The sequence below is a fragment of the Lygodium microphyllum genome, chromosome 13, assembly GCF_053477565.2.
Source record: "Lygodium microphyllum isolate KBCC chromosome 13, Lygodium_microphyllum_v1.1.10, whole genome shotgun sequence".
NCBI lineage: Eukaryota > Viridiplantae > Streptophyta > Polypodiopsida > Schizaeales > Lygodiaceae > Lygodium > Lygodium microphyllum.
Genome location: NC_141147.1, coordinates 107399005 through 107421212, shown reverse-complemented (window position 1 = coordinate 107421212; position 22208 = coordinate 107399005).

Below are 22208 nucleotides of genomic sequence, written 5' to 3'. Positions count from 1 at the left end.
TGACATATGGGAGTAGCTTATGTATATAGCTTGTTGACGACAGTAGTGTGACCATGTCTTTCTATATATCTTATTTCAAGTATGCAAGGATATTATAACGTAGTCCTTGCCTCTCTTTGGCACATTCTTCTACCTATCCAATATATGGTGCTGAAAGACTAATCAATATAACTCACGCATGCATGTTGTGAGTCTATTCTCCTCCTCATTTATGATGTCTCAAACAAGTATTGGTAGCCTGGTAGAATAGGTTTAATATGCATCCTTCTATCTCAAAGCATGATACTAAGTATAACTAGGAGATCCATGTACATTAGGTATATCTATAGAAGTGACACCTACAAGAGTGTCACCCATAGATGGGTAAGCAAATCTAGGTGACACATAAGTGATCATCTCTATAGATGTAATGAATATACGTGATAGATATCTGCACAATCAATTGAAGGGTAATACAAGGGAATGAGGATATAGCGACAGTGGTTTTTGACGAAAAATAGCAGTGTTGCTATTTGCGACGCAAATAGCGATGCTAATAATGATGTCACTCTGAGAAAAAAAAGCGCCGAAAACCCAAGTGTGGCATTTTATCACAAATCATTTGAGAGAGCGAAAGAGATTGTGGCTCTGGGAGGGACAGGGATAGGAAGAGAGAAACAGAGAAAAGGAGAGCTTCTCACCACTGCTACTATCATACACGAAGAAAAGGGAGAAGTACACAAAGGAGAAAGAGATGATATCGTGAAGAGGAGACAAAGATTCCATCCTCCAGTCTTAGTGGTAAGTACATTGTCTCCTCTTGGTTTGTTCTTGTGCTTTTTTCTTTTCTTTTATTCATTTTTCTTGAGAATGAGGTGCATTGAGGGATAAAGTGAGGAAACGAGAGAGGGAGAAGACGAAAGGAAAAGGAAGAGAGAGAAAAAAAGATAAAAGAAAAGAAAGAAAGAGAGAGAGAGAGAGAGAGAGAGAGAGAGAGAGAGAAAGGGATAGAGAGTTCAGAATGAGTGAGAAAACAATGAGGAGATAGAGAGAAACAAAGAGAGGCAACAAAGAAAGAGAAAGAGAGGGGGGAGAGAACATGAAATAGAGAGTGAAGGGAGAGGTGGATAAAAGGTTGAAGTAAAGAGAAGAAGGAAAAAGGTTGAAGTAAAGAGAAGAAGGAGAGTGGAAAAGAAAGAGAGAGCTAGAAAGAGAATTGGAGAAAAAGAGACAAAAAGAGGGAGAGAAAGAGAGATAGAGAAAACAACAAATAGAGAGCGAGAAAAAAAAATGGAAATAATGAGAATTAGAGAGAACAAATGATAGAAAGAGAATGGCAGAGGGAAAAGAGAGGTACGAAGAGGGGTGAGGAGAGAGAGTCTTTCAATGCCTTGTTTTATGAGTTTTTTATTTTTTGTCTTTGATATTTATTTTGGCGAGATGTGACAAGTGCGAGTGAAGAAGAAACGAGGGGAATACATAGAGAAAAGAAGAGAGGGAAAGGAAAAGAGAGAAGAAGTGAGAGTGGGGAGAAATGATGGGGGATAAATAAACATTTATAGAAATAGAGGGGGAGAGAAAAGCAAAGAAGAAGGAAGGGAGGCAAATAAAAAAATAAAAAGAGAAAGAGAACAAAACCCTATTGTTTATTGTAATGTAGACAAAATGGAAAACAATGATGGTCATGATATCCAAGATCGCAAGCTCTATATTTATCAGTGTGTCTCGTATCCTTGCTCTCAATGCAAGCTGGCAATCAGATGAAAGTATCACTTGTCTATAGAACAAATACGATGCTTCGGCAAACTCCAATTAGAGATAATTGATCAGAGAATCTCAGTCTTTGAGAAAATAGTAAGAAAATTGTGTATCAATCATGCCTTACATTTGCAAACTAATTGAATACCATACAGAAAAATATTAGACATGCCCATAAAATTTATACAAGGAGCTGACATCTCATCTCAAGGAGGAATGTGCTTATTGTGGCTATTTAGAAGAGTTTGTGGGCGTGCGATGGATAGAGTGCCTGATCCAATCCACCACTTGGAAGGCAAGACTTAATCTATACCCTCAATACCAGAGGAGAGAGTCAGCCTTTCGGACCTTCCTCCAATCTTGGAGCCTGAGATTGAGACAATGATCAATGCATTCATGCCCATGGATGCCGAGTCATCTGATCCGCTAAGAGAGGAAGCGGCCGTACCATTATATGATGGGTGCCAAGTATCTCACTTGGTGCTACTTGTGCTCCTAAGTGTGTAAGAAAAATACGGGTGGAGTGATGGGGATGTGACTGAGTTGTTCAGGTACATTCTACGTATGCTTCGTTGATTTTTTTGACTCCATTATAAAAAACACGTGATTTTTCAAGGCGTTTCTAAAATTTTTAAAGGTTGCCAAAGTATCACATATTACCACTTAAAAATACCATACCTGAGTCTCGTGATGATGTACAACATGTTTTACGAAAGCTTGGCATGGACTATAATAGCATCCATACATGTGTCAATGATTGTATGATGTTTCAAGGAGACTACGAGACTACAGAGACATGTCCAAAGTGCAAGGATAACCCATCCCTTAGAAAATTCTTAGACACTTTCTACTTAGACCTTGTATACATCACATGTTTTGTACATCGGCCATGGCAAGCTTAACAACATGGCACACACAGAATAAATCCACAGATGGATTCCAATGCATATCAGTGGATTCATGTGCATGGAGCCACATTGACTCTACCTTTCTAGGCTTTGCACAAGAGCCAAGGAATCTTTGGCTTACTCTTGTTATGGATGGCATAAACCCATTTGGTTTCGGCTTAACTTCTTACAATGTGTGGCTTGTAGTCCTTGTTAACTACAATATCTCGCCATGGCTTTCTACGAAGAAAGGACACTTGATCCTTAACTTGCTCCTTAGGTGCTACAAAGTCAAGAATATGGACGTCTATCTCCATCCATTAGTTGATAAGCTTAAGATTTTATGGGAGGAGGGGGTCACCATGGAAGATATAGGCAACCGTGATGATCGACGATCCACCAATATATGAGCCATTCTCATGTGGACCATGCATGACTTTTCATGATTTGGGGAGTGCTCAAGTAAGTATACTTCTGTTCTCGTTGGTGATATCTAATATAGCTCATTCAAGTTTGTGTTGACTAAATAGGGGTGTGGGGACAGTGTCTCGTTACCTCAGGTTATCATGCATGCCCATTGTGTGGGCCACAGTTAGACTCACGAAGGTCACGAACCATGAAGAAGATCTTATATCATGGGCACATTGCTTTTTTGCCACAGAGTCATGAACTAAGGGAAGGTTTTCATGGACAACATCTAGCACGAATGAATGCCCAAAGCTGATATGAGTTAAAAATGGTCCACATGGAGTCACATCCAAACGGAATGCGGTGGTTCTCAATTTTCTACGAGTTGTCATATTGGATCCACTTAAAGATCAACCACTTTTTGGATCCCATGCTAATATTTTAGGAATGTGGGTAACTTACTATGGGACCACATCACAAGAAAGAGAGACAATGTAGGAGCATGAATGGATTTGAAGGAGGTAGGTAAGATGGAGGCACTTTGGCCATAGTCGTTGGCCACAGTCGACGAGCACTAATAGTTGCTTGCAACTACCTTGTGCTCCTTGGGTTTTGTCCACTAAATAAGAGTGCATTGTGAAGTTAATTATTAATTCTATCCGCACCCTGACGGGTATGATGCGTTCCCTTAAATCTGCTTTTTCTAAAGATGACCAAGTATCAAGGCTAAAATTCTATGATTGGCATAAGATATGTCAAGTTTGTACTGGCCTCAATTGTAAGTGGTCTGCATATTTTGGTATTTAGTATTTAGATGGTATTCATAATTCTTCTTCATTTGTGGTAGTTTGTACTATTGATCATGATTGCGGAATGCCTCACTTCAGAAATAAATGGGGCAATTTACAAATTGTTAAACGTAGTGCAATGAATCTCACAGAAGAAGATCAAGACATCCTCCATTGAATTCACAAGGAGAGGAGCAGTGGAGACAATCTATCTCTTTGAGAAGTATCTGTCCACTAGCATGCTCATGATACAAACCGACCTCCTAGTGCATCTTGTAAATGAAGTGGAGATTGTGGGACCCGTCCCTATGTGATGGATGTTCTTCTTGGAGTACTTAATGAAAACCTTGAAAGGCTTTATGCAACAATTAGCTCGGTCAGAAGGTAGCATCACTGAAGGTTAGCTGGTGTCGGAGGCGTTAGCGCATATTTCACAGTAGCTATACCAATGGTGGATTCAAACAACAGTATGCTATGGTCATCACTAAAGGATGACGATAGACTGACCGGAGATGTGGTGGTTGAAAATGAGACAGAAAAAAGGATGGATGCTATAATGGAGGAGAAAGAGATTCGTTTTTGTATGTTGCATTATGCATCCATCAAGACGTGGTTGGTTAGGTCTGAGTAGAGGCCAGGAAAGATTGGGAAGAAGCACAATCAGAATTTTGATGCAATATATGCCATCGACCAATTCAATATCCTGAGGGCATGGAGGATATATCATGGTTTATATCTATGCGATGGTTATATGGAGCTTTAATTGTAGCTTCTCACAAAGAGATAGAGGTCTCTATTGAGAAGTTGGAATTCTCAAGGGGATGTAGTCCAAAGGTGACCACATGTTTTTTAAGCTATCATATATAGATTTTATATGCGACAACTAATCTAACCGTTTCAATGTAGAGTACAAAATATATATGGTAGTGTGGTCGCGTGGGCAACATTTCCATGTCGAGCCATCGACAAAATATGCTACACAACAGATTGTGATGTCATGGCAAAGTTCAAGCAAGAGAGTTGACGGCGACCCATGGGTCCAAACACTATTACAGATGAGATTGAGTATCTTGAAAACTTGCAAAGTATTATCTCAATGAATTACCATAGCTTCTCCATGATCATATTCGATATATAGTGGTTCAAAGTGGTATTGCAAGGAGCCAAGGTAATTGTTCAGAGAGGTCGATCTAGATATCTCGAAATAGATTCTAAGAAAATATGGATGGGTTTGCACGATACATTTGTCTTGTTGGCCCATTGTGAACAAGTACATGAACTGTTTTTTTATAAAAATTTTCACAACACAGAAAAATCACAAATGCTAAATCTCTCTTATATGTGATTTTGAATAGGTAATTTTCTATCCAAACCCCTAACAATCTCAATGGCGGTATGTTGCATCTTCAGCTCCTTGGAGTGTGAGAGTGTATGATGAAAATAATGTTCCCAACATAGATGAGGAGATTATGTAGGTGGAGGGGTTGATATTGTAAGGGTTGGAGGTCGAACAAGACTTGGAGTAGCATGGAGAGGAGGCAGATTCGGATAACGATAACAAAAAGATAGGAGGCTAAGAATTCTTTGAGAATGAAAAAGACTCCTCCTTTTGTGGTGATCTACCTATAGACCTTCTAGTGTATGTGGAGTTTTTCCATGAGATTGATAGGAGACCATACGCTACGTCATAATTGCAGCATCCGCCTACTCAATTCGTTAATGAATCACTTTTAAGGGTACTCTAGAATATGCAATTTAAGTAACGTCATTTTTTCAGAGTTATATTACATTGATTTACTTAAATCTTTATATTGATTATTCTAACATCATTTTTTTGTCTATATAGGTTATATTTGATGATATTTGCAAAGTAAGATGAGTCGAGGGATTAGTGATGAGGAGTTACAGGACATATTCACACATATGTCTTTAGATCAGATGGCCCGATTCAGAGATATGACAAACCAAGAGCTATCTTAGACACCATCCAGACATTCCATTAGATCTACTTTGGCATGCTCTCATGCTTCGGTTTCTAGTAGACAAGGTCGATGCTCGAAACTTGGCCCAGATGGAGGGAGTGGTTTTGGGGGGTGTTGCACAGATGTGGATGTTGTGAGCCCACGGTCAACTCCAAATAGGGATGCTACTCCTTGCTCTCATATAGGTTCGAAAGTGGATAGCTGAGGTGGGTGTTGTGTGTTGAAATGCATGGATCTAGAGCATGGTAGCTATGGAGGTTGGACGTAAAGACTAAGTTCATAGTGACATGAATAATGACCAAACCAAATGTTATACAAGTGAATTAGGTTCCATGTTAGATTAGCTTGGACTCATAAACACAAACTTTTGTAAGAGACTGATAATGTGAATGAGACTAACTGAAAGTACACAACATCATGATATTGCATTCATCATTGTAAAAGTGATAGCCAAGTATAGTGCTTTATAGAAGTTGGGTTATTCCACTCTCCTCAATTTGCATATGGGATTCATGACATCTCTTTCTAGAGCATACATCATTTTTCTATTTCTCAACACCCCCTTCAAATGATGAGTCCCTACACTTGTTGGCTTTTCCCCCTCCTACATGGTGACATGGCTCGAGAGACTAGCTCATAGGTAGCCTAGTCAAGTTAAAGCTTGAAACTTTACATCTTTTGGTAATGGTTTAAAAAAGAAAAAAATCCTATAAGGGAAAAACATATGAAAGATACAATGAAAATTCTTTAGAACAATTTGTTAGAGTTGTTGATGGTAGTGAAAGCATCTTCTTCTTCATTCATGAATTGGTTTTGGTGGTGATCATTCCATATCTGTTGTGCTCGTTTCTTGTGGAAACATTCACTGGCTATATGGCCACTCTTGCCACAATAATGACATATACTTGGATCCTTGTTGTTGGTGCTGAGTCCTTGACCATGGCCTCTTGCTCTATAAGTGCCCTTGGTGTACAAGAGACTATTGTTGGTGGTGTGTTTCTTTGTATCCTTGCTTTTAGCCTTGGTTTCTCCATCAAGTAGTGAGCGCTCAATATCTTTAAGTAAGAGGCTTGGAGCATTACTTAGGGTAGACACAAGATTCTCATATAAATCCTTATTTACACTTGCAAGTAGTACGACTATTGCTTCATCTTCATCAATATTCTTCTTAAGGGTTGCAAGCTGGGTTTTTCGACTCTTGAACTTATTAATGTGTATGGTCATGGAAGGACTATCTTTTATATCTAGTTTATAAAACTGCACGAGTAATTTTACCTTTGAATTATTTGCTTAGGTACCAAAGATCTTGTCAAGTTCCTCCCAAGCAGTTCTAGCATCTTTGATGCCAGAGATATGATGTAGCACATAATCACTTAGTCCCCAAGCAATGACACCTAATGCTTTGTTATTCATCTTCTTCCATTCTTTTATTTTTGGTGGAGCTATTGCAAGGATCCCACTTTCTAAATCTTCTTTCCCACCATCTACATCACCTTCATCATCTTCAAAGACATCCCAAAGGTCTTTCCTCATGAGGTGGTACATGGTATTTTCCTTCCAAGCATGGAAGCCTTATCCATTGAACTTTGATATTTGTTCAATCTCTTCTATTTTTGACTAGCAATTAATCAGCCAGTAAAAGAGATGTAGTTCAATGTGTTAAGAGACACACAAAGATCAGTGTCAAATTGACACTAGTTGAGTATCAATGGGCGATATTATTCTTTGAGCTTAGTGTTGGATGTCGGTGCTTGAGGTCTTCAAATCTTCTAAAGTCCCCTCTCCTTAGGTGAATTTTTTTGTGGGCTTTAGTGCTTGTAGCTCAGTGATTGAAATCACTATTGATAACTTCAGTGAGAAGAACCAGTGCTCAATGTCAAGATTTTGAGATTTTGGCTATGGAGTCTTTTGGGTTTCTAATAGACCTTATTGGTTTTTTTATCACATCAGCTTGTAGAGGAAACTGATTGATGAGTCCTTTGATGGAGAGTAAGCTCATTAGCCCACTTTGATGGCCCTATGTTTGCTGGGAGAATTGCAGCCGCATGTGCAGCAACAACAGTACAACTAAAGGAGGCACAGTTCTAGAAAATGAGGATGAATTTCTGCAATGCCATCTTATAGAGGGGCTAATTTTGATCTGTGATGTGGTATACAGAGAAGCATCCTGAGGTGTAGATGATATTTCTAGAAGAAAGCTTCAATACATATTGCCTAGTTTGGGAGATCTAGAGGCTCTAAGGTAGGTAGATACTATTTTGGCTATGGATGCCACAAGGTCAAGTGAAGATGGAAGTGAGAAATGAAACCATGAGCTAGATTTGAGCTGACCTGAGATTAAAAGGAATTGAGAGAGCGGAGAAGTGAGTTATGCCATGCCTCTCTAAGCTCTAATACCATGTTGAAATGCATGGATATAGAGCATGGCAGCTATGGAGGTTGGAAGCTGAAGACTAAGTTCATAGTGACATGGATAATGACTAGAGTATATGTTACACAAGTGAATTAGATTCCAAGATAGATTAGCTTCGACTCATAAACACAATCTTGTGTAAGAGACTGATAATGAAAATGAGACTAATTGAAAGTATATAGCATCATGATATTGCACTTATCATTGTGAAAGTGATAGTCAAGTACAATGCTTTATAGAATTTGGGTTGTTCAACTCTTCTTACTATGCATATGGGATTTAGGACATCTCTTCCTAGAGCATACATCATTTGTCTAGTTCTCAACTTTGTGGAGAGATTGATACAGTGTCTCCATCTCATTGTTCTGGTGGAGGTGTGTCACCTATAGGATTTTTCACACCTATGGGGACATCTACTCTAGTAACTCCAGCTTTTGCTCAACTTTTGCTCAACCGTCCTGCAGGTGGCACCCCTATGGGTGCTACTCCGAGAGATACTACCCCGTGTGTACAACAAATGTACAAGAGTCTCCTCGTTATGTTCATGAGTACGGTCGTAGGTGGGAGAGAACACACCTTAGACATACCCTAGAGGGATATGCATACCTCATTGTAATGTCTCCCCCCTAGCTCGTCGACTTGCTCAGCGGGCCAACATGTGCCACCCTCCTCAGTTTGGCAGGTAGTTCGCCTTTTCCCCCCTCCGCTTGGACACGATAGTACCCCCCTCAGCGTCATAATTAGGGGAGAGAGAAGAGAGGGATAGGGAGAGAAGAGAGAGAAGAAGTAGAAGAAGAAGAAGAAGAGGAAGGGAGAAAGAGAGGGAGAAGAAGAGGAAGAAGGAGAGGAGAAAGAGTAGGAGAGGAAGAAGAGAAGAAGAAGAAGAGAGAGAAGAGAGAGAAGGAGAAGAGAAGGGAAGAAGAAGAAGAAGGAGGAGAAGAGAGAAGAGAGAGAAGAAGAGAAGAAGGGAGTAGAGGAAGAGAAGAAGAGAAAAAAAAAAGGAAGAGAAGTAGTGAGAGAGAAGGAGAAGAAGAAGAGAAGAAGGAGAAGAAGGGAAGGAGAAAAGAAGAAGTAGAGAAGCAGTGAGAGAAGGAGAAGAAGAAGAGAAGAAGGAGAAGAAGGAGAAGAAAAGAGAAAGAAGTAGAAGAGGAAGAGGAGAGAGAGAGAAAGGGGTGATAGTTAGAGATTATCTCCAGTCAAGGTGATTTTCCAGGTCACGAATACTATCAAACTTTCGTCTCCCTCATTGGATTGATGACTACTTGCGAGCCGCCCTTGAACAAAGCCACCACATCAAGGACCTAGGGTGAAGGATTGTGTATGCAAGATGGCTCCAAAGAGAAAGCTTACTGAGAGTACTAGCGTGAAAGCCACGGTCAAAGATAGAAATGCCAATGGAGTCGCAACCAACCGTAACATTTCGTCACCCTCTCTCCACATCCAGGTGACCCATAAAACTCGAAAGGAACTTCTGTCTTCCATTGTAGGCATAATTCAATCTATAATCATGATTTATCACATGAAATGAAAGGAATTTCTAATCTATTCCCGCATAGGATGCAAAATTATTAAGGCTTAGTACGAGTCATATAATGTTCAGTTGAGGTTATGGCATAGATTGCATCCTAAATAAGTTTATAATCAATATCAAAACTGCTCTCTTAAACATCTGTGTTGTCCTACACTATGATGTATCCATTCAGGAATTTAATACATACTTAAGAAATTTCCTACAACACAATAGTTATTGTGATATATGTTTTCCTTTGCAAACACCCCCACAAAGGTGGATACACTAGGGTCTAGAGGTTATCAATGCATGAACTTCTCATTGCATATCACTTTAATGGGGCTAATAGAGTGGAGAGGTGATACGAGTGGCTATTGCATTGGTATGCTCCAAGCGCATCAAGAGTGAATTCGACTAGAAAAATTCTGCATAGTATCACACTTAAAGATAGAAGGTTAGAAGATGTTGCATTTACTTAAAGTTGATGTCCAACTGATGACCAACAAGGAGGGTTTATTGCCATACCTTGAAAACTTAGGAACCCAACTCCAAGGACTTATTTGTTTCTTTTCCAACAAAAGGGTTGTCCATCAAAGGCTCTATGGTTGTGAAACTCAATGAACTAGACAGATTGTCAAGTAAGTCACAATCGTTGAGGGCTGTGCAAGACAAAAGGACCTAGAAGGAACTTGTTAAATTGACCCTATGAAGCCCTAACCCAAGGGGGAGAGCGAAATTTAGGGTAGTTGATTCATGCTAAGCATATTGCTCGGAAGTGTTGAAATGGTTTTAATGAAGGGTGGTCTTGTTACAGATGGATTGTTGACCTAAGTTATGCTTGGTTGTTTGGAAAGGTTGTAAAAGTGTTTTAATACTTCCAAGTTAAATTTTGATTGTGCACGCAATGGGATTGCAATGCCTTGAAGCAAGAGGTTGTGCATTCAATTGTTTGCTAATGTGGCTTTGAATGTTAACCCAAGTGGGGTGTGATTGATGATTGCATGGCCGGGTCTGAGATGACCGATTGCGATGGGAACAAAAAGGGGTGTTTTCCCTAGTAATTGGTTTTAAGCTGGATGCTTCAGCTCTGATTTATTTCCTAAAGGGATAATTAAGGAAGGATGGCGCTAGCTACCCTCTGTGAACCACCAAACCCTAACCAAGGGGGTTATGAATCCACGCTAAGAATGTGGACCGAACCCGCCACGAGAGGTCTCTCCATGGAAATTACTTGGTGTAGGAGGACGCTTGGGTGAGAGTGGGGGCTCTGGCTGTAAATCCCAATTCCTCCAGGCCCTACACAAGTGCTCTACGTGACTCGAGATGGTATCTCGAGGCCTTGATACTAGTTATAAGGCGGAATCTTGGGAGGATAAACCTTCAGGTTTTGTTGCCGGGAGACGAAAGGATTTTTTCTGCGGAGGCAGAAAGGAACACTTAATTCTCTTGTACAAACATTATTCTGAAGATAAGTTAAGGAAGTGTTTGAACTTGTTTTATCTTGTCTTTGTGTCAGTGCCCTAAATTACGTAAAGGAACCTGTGATTAACGAGTTAATTAAGGAAGCTACTTTTATGTTTCAAACATAATGTGGTAGGTAATTAGATAACTAAAACAACCCTGGAGGGAAGAGTGGTGGATGGACTGATGGGTCTATCCTACGGAAGGGTGGTCTCGGTTAGCCGAGAGCTTTCGTCAAAGGAAATGTTAACAAAAGATGTTAGGAAAAGTCAGAGTTTAGGTCGATCCTAATGGAAAGGGCCGGATAAGTTCCGTTGCGGGGCAAACTCGAGAGACCCTGGTTGGCAAACCCCATGTCATTTCTTGGGAGTGCCGGGTGGCTTCTTCTAGATATATCTCTCGATGGACAGCTAAGACGTGTCCCGCGATTAGAGAAGCGGACACATTGCAGTTGGTATCAGAAAAAAACTTCATAATAATACATGATTGATTAATGTTCGGCTCATAGACATATCCTAAACAGAGATAACCTAAGTGGTATGGCTTGATTGTCAAGCACCTTTTGCACCCACGAATGCTGACATGCAAGAGAAGAAGTTCATTCTCAAGAAAATTAAGCCACCCGAGTTTGATGGCAAGGGAAGGACTCTTCAAGCTGACGTCGAGATCTGGATTGAGTCCATGGAGGACTATTTCGAGGCAACAGGAACTGCCCCTGCTAACCAAGCCATGGTGGCCAAAATTAAGATTACAGGCGAAGCAAGACTTTGGTGGAAATAGTGGTGCAGAGACCAAGCAATCTTGGAGGGGACAGTCACTTGGGATAAGCTTAAGGAAGTTGTGCGAGGGAGGTAATTGCCACCTACCTACCGCACACAAAAGATGAATGAATTCTACGACTTGAAGTAGCTAGGATTATCCCTTGAAGCATACTATTCGAAGTTAGTTTCACTGCTAAAGTATGCACCCCTAATGGATATGACATAACAGGTGTCAAAGTTCTGTGCTGGGTTGAATCCACCCATAAACACTTGATTGGAATCAATCCGCCCAACAGAATCGCAAGACACATTACTCCGAGCGAATCCAATTGTCCAAGAACTTAAATCAGGAAACTATGATGAAGATGACTCATGAGATCAAGACAAGAGGTGCTACAAGTGCGGAGAGATGGGACACATCCGTAAGAGATGCCCCAACCACCGATGCTTCCACTGCAATGAACTAGGACACATCCAAACAGGTTGTCCTAAGTTGGACCCTAAGAATCAGGAACGTGTGGTCAAACGAAGCCATCTAAACTCTACTTTTGGCTCATATTATGAACTATATAATGATGAAGGCCTGGACCCTGTTGTAACCTTTGAGGATGATTAGATATCCTAGGAAGATCTTCTTGAGGTAATAAGTCTTGTACTTGGAATAAATCCTATTGAATCCCATGGGTTGTGACAAGTTTTTATTTTAAGTTGAGAATTTGAGTAATCAAAGTAGCGCAGCGGAAGCGTGGTGCACTCTAACCCACAGGATATTAGCCCCAATTGTGCTTGTCTTCCCCAATTTCTCTCGACATGAGGACATCCCGATTTCTCTAAGGGGGAGAGGATGTGATGTCTCTCCCCCACCCCCCCATCTGGGTCGTGGGTGGCAAGCTCTCCCCCATCGCTTGCAGAGCAGGCGTCACCCCTCGTGCCTTGTCATTCTGCCCAACGGCCAGGAGGCATCACCCCCCAGGCTCGTCGACCTGCTCAGCGGTGAAACAGGCATCACCCTCCCCGTTTTGGCAGGCAGTTCACCTTTTCCCCCTCCACTTGGACACGTCAGTACCCCCCCTCAGCATCATAATCAAGGGAGAGAGAAGATAAAGTGAAGAAGGGGAGGAAGAAGAGAGAGAAGTGAGGGATAGGGAGAGAAGTGAGAGAAGAAGTAGAAGAAGAAGAAGAAGAAGAGGAAGGGAGAAAGAGAAGGAGAAGAAGAGGAAGAAGGAGAGAAGAAAGAGTACGAGAGGAAGAAGAGAAGAAGAAGAAGAGAGAGAAGAGAGACAATGAGAAGAGGAGAAGGGAAGAAGAAGGAGGAGGAGGAGAAGAGAGAAGAGAGAGAAGAAGGGAGTAGAGGAAGAGAAGAAGAGAAAAAAAGGAGGAAGAGAAGTGGTGAGAGAGAAGGAGAAGAAGAAGAGAACAAGGAGAAGAAGGGAAGGATAAAAGAAGAAGAAGAGAAGCAGTGAGAGAGAAGGAGAAGAAGAAGAAAAGAAGGAGAAGAAGAGAGAAACAAGTAGAAGAGGAAGAGGAGAGAGAGAGAAAGGGGTGAAAGTTAGAGATTATCTCTAGCCAAGGCGATTTTCAAAGTCACGAACACTATCAGACTTTCGTCTCCCTCATCGGATTGGTGACCACTTGCGAGCCGCCCTTGAACAAAGCCACCACATCAAGGACCCAGGGTGAAGGATTGTGTATGCAAGATGGCTCCAAAGAGAAAGCTTACTAAGAGTACTAGCGCGAAAGCCACGGTCGAAGATAGAAATGTCATTGGAGTCGCAACTAATCGTAACATCTCCTCACCCTCTCTCCACATCCAGGTGACCCATAAAACTCGAAAGGAACTTCTGTCTTCCATTGTACACATAATTCAATCTATAAGCATGATTTATAACATGAAATGAAAGAAATTTCTAATCTATTCCCACATAGGATGCAAACTTATTAAGGCTTAGTACAAGTCATATAATGTTTAGTTGAGGTTATGACATAGATTCCATCCTAAATAAGTTTATAATCAATATCAAATCTGCTCTCTTAAACATCTATGTTGTCCTACACTATGATGTATCCATTCAGGAATTTAATACATACTTAAGAAATGTCCTATGACACAATAGTTGTTGTGATATATGTTTTCCTTTACAAACACCCGCACAAAGGTGGATACACTAGGGTCTAGAGGTTATCAATCCATGAACTTCTCATTGCATATCACTTTAATGGGCTAATAGAGTTGAAAGGTGATAGGAGTGGCTATTGCATTGGTATGCTCCAAGCGCATCAGGAGTGAATTTGACTAGAAAAATTCTGCATAGTATCACACTTAAAGATAGAAGGTTAGAAGATGTTGCATTTACTTAAAGTTGATGTCCAACTGATGACCAACAAGAAGGGTTTATTGCCATACCTTGAAAACTTAAGAACCCAACTCCAAGGACTTAGTTGTTTCTTTTCCAACAAAAGGGTTGTCCATCAAAGGCTCTATGGTTGTGGAACTCAATGAACTAGACAGATTGTCAAGTTGGTCGCAACCGTTGAGGGTTGCGCAAGACAAAAGGACCTAGAAGGAACTTGTTAAATTGATCCTACAAAGCCCTAACCCAAGGGGGCGAGCAAACTTTAGGGTTGTTGATTCATGCTAAGCATGTTGCTTAGAAGTGTTGAAATGTTTTAACGAAGGGTGTTCTTGTTACAGATGGATTGTTGACCCAAGTTATGCTTGGTTGTTTGGAAAGGTTGTAAAAGTGTTTTGATACTTCCAAGTTAAATTTTGATTGTGCACGCAATGGGATTGCAATTCCTTGAAGCAAGAGGTTGTGCATTCAATTTTTTGCTAATGTGGCTTTGGATGTTAACCCAAGTGGGGTATGATTGATGATTGCATGGCCGGGTCTGAGATGACCAATTGCCACTGGAACAAAAAGGGGTGTTTTGCCTAGTAATTGCTTTTAAGCTGGATGCTTTAGCTTTGGTTTATTTCCTAAAGGGATAATTAAGGAAGGATGGCGCTAGCTACCCCCTGTGAACTGCCAAACCCTAGCCAAGGGGGTTATGAATCTGCACCGGGAATGTGGACCGAACTCGCCACGAGATGTCTCTCCGTGGAAATTACTTGGCGTAGGAGGACTCTTGGGTGCCAGTGGGGGCTTTGGCCGTAAATCCCAATGCCTCTGGGCCCTACACAAGTGTTCTATGTGACTCGAGATGGGATCTCAAGGCCTTGATACTAGTTACAAGGCGAAATCTTGTTAGATGAAAATATTACAAGCTCTTATACATATCGTATCATCTTTATACCATTATGTCCATACATAATAGCTGAAATTCCAAGTTAGCTTAGAGTACTTGTATACTTCCTAAAAAAAGGAGGTCTAGCACTCCCAGAATTTGGAGAAAATTTCTAACAAAATGGCTTCCAAATGGATCCTTAGAAGCTTAGAACAGGCTTTAGAGGATTGGGCATATATTGCTACATAGAAGTGTGCCTCAGTTTTCATTATAGGAGTTTTCCATGTAAGAACAACTCTTTGTCATCACCATTATCCTTGCCCAAGTCCTAATAACATTGTGCAAGGCATCTCCCCTAGCTTAAAGTATGTGGGAAGCGTGGTTCAAAAATAAAAACATGACTAGACTCAACACTAGCCCCAACAAAACTCTCATTTGTTCCACCTTTGACTCTATTTGGTTCAATCTCCATTGTGGGATAATACCTCCAAGTAGCTTATTTGGATAAGGGGTGGAGGATGCACAAAAAAGGGATCCAACTATGGGGAGACCTATGGGAGTGCAATAATTAAAAACTCAAGAGAGAAGATATTCTAGTGCTCTCATGAAGGATTAATCTATGGAACCTTAGCCATCCAAAATCAATTCAAATCCAATGCCAATTCTCACTACAAGATATAGACCTTATACCGACATTTAAAGCGACGAAAATACAAACAACAAAATTTGCCCCCGTCATCACAAAAAGTGTCATTATTGACGACGCCATAGAAATATCGCTATTCGCATCGCTATATGCGTCGCTATTTGCGATGCATATAGCGATGCAACCAGTAAATTTACGATGCACATAGCGACACCAATAGCGACGTGAGCAGTAAATTTGCGACGCAAATAGCGACGGTAACAGGGAAAAAAATAATTTGTGGATATAGCACTATGTGCTGTATGAGAGCCATACAAAATAGTTTCTGCACTACTGTATACAAAGCGCTTGCAAACAAAAAGAATGTATACTGAAATCATAAAACTGATACATGAAATAAATACATGATTGCATAAAAAGCGATTGGTACAATCATGACAGGATATCACTAATACATAGAAAATGTATACATAGATCAGGCGACTAAAAAATAAAGGTATGTGAGCTCCAAGGATCCAAGGGCGAGCTACAAATCCTCGTCCCCCGAAAGCTCGTCCCACCGCAAAGGAGCATCGAACGGATTCTGCAGAAAAAGAAACAACACATCAATCCACCATACAATAATGCATTCAAATATCTCATGGTAACTACGGACAAGAAAGATGAGTGACTTACAAGGCTGCCGCGTCTATACAATCGGTCGATCAAAGCATTGAGACCGTGCCTCTCTGCATATCGAGTCTCAAGGCCTTGCGGATCGTGATTTGTAATGGAGTGCTGCAAAGAAAACAAAATGCTAACTGTTAGAAACATGATTGTCAGTACAAAGAATATTTCAAAAAAAACAAACAAGCAAAACAAAAGAGAAACTTATAAAGTCCTCCAAATATGTCCTGTGGCCGCCACTCCCAAGATGATGGACCACTTCGGCCTCGAGTCGTGCCCTCACCGCCTCCCGCTACTGACTCCAACGTCCTGGCGAATCTGTAGCCTCCTCCCTCAGTCGGCGCCAGTCATCTGCATCTAACCACTCGGGATTTGTAGCCCCACTCTTGATTGCCTTGCGTGTGTCGGATCATCTATGTGAGATGTATGCATGCATGCAATCCATCATCCAGCCCGTAGAGAATCTATCTACTGGGGCTGGCACCGGAAACTCCTCGTGCAAGGATGCTACTATGTAGTCCTTGCTCCCCTCTGGTATGTTCTTCCAATGATCCATGATGTTGTGCCGAAAAACTTGTTGGCACAACTCTCTCATGCGAGCCATCACCCTCCTCCCCTCATCATTCATGATGATGGCTCCTGACCTACTATCAACCAGATATCCATAATCCCTAGGAGTCTGCCTAAGATGGGTCCTCTCCCATCTCCGTCCACACTCCTGGGCATATCCAGGAGACCCCTCTACATCCGGTGTACCGACGGGGGTAACCTCTCTCGGAGTGGCACTCAAAGGGGTGCCACCAAAAGGGGTGCCACCTGCTGACGACTGCGCAAAAGCCGGAGTAACTGGAGTAGACGTCCCCATAGGTGTGACAAATCCTGGAGGTGATGCAGCTCCAGCTGAAGACGAGATGGAGATACCACATCCGTGTCTCCACAGCAGCATCCCCCTGATCCTGATGCAATCCCTCCCTCTGGCCCAAGTCATGAGCGTCGAGATCGTCTGCTCGAAGCTGAAGCATCTGATCGCGCTGAAGCAGATCTAGCAGAGCGCCTTGACGAAGAACGAGACAACTCCTGGTCTGCCATCTCTCTGAATCTTGCGAGTTGGTCTGGAGACATGCATGCCATCATGTCCTGAAACTCCTCATCTCTCATCCCTTGACTCATCCTGAAAATGTCACCTGCATAGATAAAAAATGGTGTTAGAATAATCAATTTAAACTATACAAAGCACAGTAATATAAATAATTTTTTTAAAATCCCTCTTAAAATGCATATCTTATGTACCTTTATGGAAGATCTAAACAACGAATCGAGTAATACCATTCTCCAAGAATGAAGTATCCTATGGTCCCATGTTAATCTCCTGACACAACTCTGCATACACTGGAAGGTCGATAGACATGTCACCACAAAAGAATGAGTCTACCTCGTTCTCAAAAAATTCTTGGACTCCTGTATTTCCATTATGGTTAGCCGATGCGGGCTCCAAGCTTGCGGCGGCCTCCACCCCTTGTAGTATCGACCCCTCTATTTGCATATTATCTTCATCTATGCTTGGGACATCGCTTTGATCATATACTCTCGCACTTCGAGGAGTTGAAGGTATAACATACCACCATCGAGGTTGTCGGGGGTTTGGATAGAAGATACCTGTTCACAAACACGTACAAAGCGAGTTCAAACCATTGTGACATAAACCATGTCATATTACAATTAGCAAGCAAATGACTCTATGCACCTGTTCACAATGGGCTGACAACACAAAGGTGTCGCACAAATCTGTCCATTCAATGCGCTCTTCTTTGGTGGACAAAACCCAAGGAGCTCGAGGAAGCTGTACTCCCCCTTCAACACTCGACTACGGCCAAAGCTCCTCCATCTTACCTACCTCCTTCAAATTCATTTGTGACCCTATAGTATCTCTCTTTCTTGTGATGTGGTCCCATAGCAAGCTGCCCACATTCTTGAAAATATGCATGGGATCCAACAAGTGGTTGACCTGTAAGTGGGTCCAATATGGCAACTCGTAGAAAACAGAGAACCGTCGCATTCCATTTGCATGTGATTCCGGGTTTACCATTTTCATCTCGTATCAGCTTGCGGCATTCGTACATGTTGGAGGTTGTCCAAGAGAACCTTCCCTGAGTTCATGATCCTCCGGCAAGAAAGTGGCGTATCCTTGATATACCATCTTCTTCATGGTTCGTGACATTCGGGAGTCTAATTGTGGCCCACACAATGGACATGCATGATAACCTGAGGTAACCAGACCTGTAAGGCAAGCCACGACCTAGTGAATACTTGATTGAATGAGATAAAATATAGATATTACCAGCGAGAACGGAGGTCTACTCACCTCAGCACTCTCCCAATCTCGAAAAGTCATGCATCGTCCACATGATAATGGCTCGAATGTTAGCTGACCGCCGACCATCGTGCTTGCTCATATCTTGCACAGTGACCCCCTCCTCCCACAAAATCTTAAGCTCATCGACTAATGGACGAAGATACACGTCCATATTTTTCACTTTGTAGCAGCCCGGGATGAGCAAGCTAAGGATGAGATGTCATTTCTTCGTAGAAAGCCATGGAGGGATGTTGTAGTTGACAAGCACTATAGGCCACACACTATAAGAAGTTGAGCGCAGACCGAATGGGTTCACACCATCCATTGCGAGACCGAGCCGAAGATTCCTTAGCTCTCACGCAAAGCCTGGGAAGGTAGAGTCAATGTGGCTCCATGCGCGCAAATCCGCTGATATTCGTTGAACTCCATCCGTGGACCTATTCTGCACATGCCACGTTGTCAAGCTTGCCATGCCGCACGTGCGAAACATGTGGTTTATGCGGGGGATGAGTGGAAAGTGTCTGAAAACTTTTTGAGGGATGGTTTGCCCTTGCAAGTCCTGTCGATACCTATGAGCACCACACTTTGAACATGTCTCCATAGTCTCATATTCATCTCGAAACAGTAGGCAGTCGTTGATACATGCATGGATGTTATTGTAGTCCATGCCAAGCTTCCATAAAACATATCGTGTATCATCACGAGACTCAGGCATGGTATTTGCAGGTGGTAATATATGATATTTCAATAACCTGAAAAAAATCATAAAACATCTTGAAAAAGCACAAATGTTTGTAATAATAGTGTCAAAAAAAAAATCAATGAAGCCGATGTGCAAGGTACCTGAATAACTCGGTCACACTCGTATCGCTCCACCTGTATTTTGCTTGCACACTTAAGAGTGCAAGCAATGTCTTCAACCGAGATACTCGGCACTCATCATATAATGGTATGGATGCTTCCTCTCTAAGCGGGTCAAATGTCTCGACATCCATGGGAATCAATGCATTGATCATTGCCTCCATCTCAGGCTCCAAGATTGTAGGTAGGTCGGGAAGGTTGTCTGTCTCCTCTGGCATTGACGGTATAGATGGCCCTTGCGAGTGGTGGATTGGCTCCTGCAATCCATCCATCGCACGTCCACGAACTCTTCTAATTGGCCGCAAAGGGTGCACTCCCCCTTGGGTCGAGACATCACCCCCTTGGATAGAAAATTTGCCAACATGACCCAATCTTATTGTGTATGGTTTTCAATTAGCTTGCGAGTACAATGCATGATTAATATTAACTTCAAATTACCGTTTGCTGAAAATCCGCAATCGCCTGATCAATGATCTCAGATTGAAACTCGCTAAATCGTCGTATGTATTCTATAGACAATCGGCGTTTTCGTCTAATTGCCAACTTGCATTGAGAGCAAGGACATGGGACACGCTGATTAAGATACGTCTCGCAATCTTGAACAATAAGACCTTCTTCGTTTTCCATCTTATCTACATTACAGTAAACGAGGCTTAAATGGATAGCTTTATGGAGATGTATGTCAAGTTGCAAGTTGACCATAAATCTTGCATTGTACATAGTAGTTGAGAGATTTATTGATGTTATATCTCGGCCCTGTATCATGCTCAAGGATTTGTTTGTCCCGGTAGATAATTATTCGTTATTGTAAAAAACTGCACTAGAGGGCTTTGAGTATAAGTAATCCATTTATGAGCATCATTGAGGATCTCTTAGTCTAATAATAAATCAGTCTCAACAAAAAGCATCTTAGAAATGTGATTTTTTTGTCCTAGGATCGTGTATTAAAATTAATGCCATCTATGAAATTTATCAACTATAGTAATAAAATTTATTTCAATCAATTCTACTCATAGTCATAAGACCTGAGAGAAAATATCATATACTCAATTTAAGGGATTCTTCTTCTATAACAATACTTTTGGGTTCATTTTGATGAAGTACCGTAATGACCATTAGCTAGGGTATCATTTTTTTTTAGTCCTTCTGTTGACTAGTTGGCATGATTTCTAATTTGTTATGCCTATAAAGTTAATACAAAAACAATGAATTATGCATATCACAATTAGATCCCCTACTTGGACATTATGAAGGACATGACCAATTTTCAGCCATCTTAAAGAGTCACCAATGTACGTGGCCCATGGCAAAGCACATTGCATACCATTATTGATAAGTCTATTATCTTGCATCTTAAATCTCCTAATTAGACTTTATAAAGTGTATGACTAATTTTTAGCCCTCTTAAGGAGTTGATGTAATGGTACCCATAAAAAAAGTAAAGTGGATACCATTACCATAATCATGGATATGCTATCATTCCAATATATGTTATCTTTCTCTTTCTCTCCCTCTTCCTCCCTCTCTTTCTCTTTCTCTCACATTTCCTCTCCCTCTCACAATATATCTTAACACTCTCCAAAAGCAAAAGGGAGAGGGAGAGAGAGAATGCACTCTCCCTCCCTCTCCCTCTCCCTCTCCCTCTTTTTCTCTTTCTCTCCCTCTCTCATTTCCTCCCTCTCCCTCTCCCTCTCCCTCTCTTTATCTCTCTCTCCCTCTATCTCCCTCTCCCTCTCCCTCTCTTTCTCTCCTTCTCTCTCATTTCCTCTCCTAAACAAGAAAAAAAGAAAGTGATTTAAACCTTTAATAGGCAAAAGGGAGAGGGAGAGAGAGAATGCACTCTCCCTCCCTCTCCCTCTCCCTCTCGCCTCTTTCTCTTTCTCTCCCTCTCTCTCCCTCTCCATCTCTTTCTCTCTTTCTCTCTCATTTCCTCTCCTAAACAAGAAAAAAAGAAAGTGATGCAAACATTTAACAAGCAAAAGGGAGAGGGAGAGAGAGAATGCACTCTCCCTCCCTCTCCCTCTCTTTCTCTTTCTCTCCCTCTCTCATTTCCTTCCCCTCCCTCTTCCTCTCCTTCTCTTTCTCTCCCTCTCTTTCTCTCTTTCTCTCTCATTTCCTCTCCTAAACAAGCAAAAAATAAAGTGATTTAAACATTAAACAAGCAAAAGGGAGAGGGAGAAAGAGAATGCACTCTCCCTCCCTCTCCCTCTCCCTCTCCCTCTCCCTCTCTTTCTCTTTCTCTCCCTCTCTCATTTTCTCCCCCTCCCCCTCCCTCTCCCTCTCTTTCTCTTTATCTCCCTCTCCCTCTCTTTCTCTTTATCTCCCTCTCCCTCTCTTTCTCTCACATTTTCTCTTCTAAACAAGCAAAAAAGAAAGTGATTTAAACCTTAAACAAGCAAAAGGGAGAGGGAGAGAGAGAATGCACTCTCCCTCCCTCTCCCTCTCCCTCTCCCTCTCCCTCTCTTTCTCTTTCTCTCCCTCTCTCTCCCTCTCCCTCTCTTTCTCTCTCA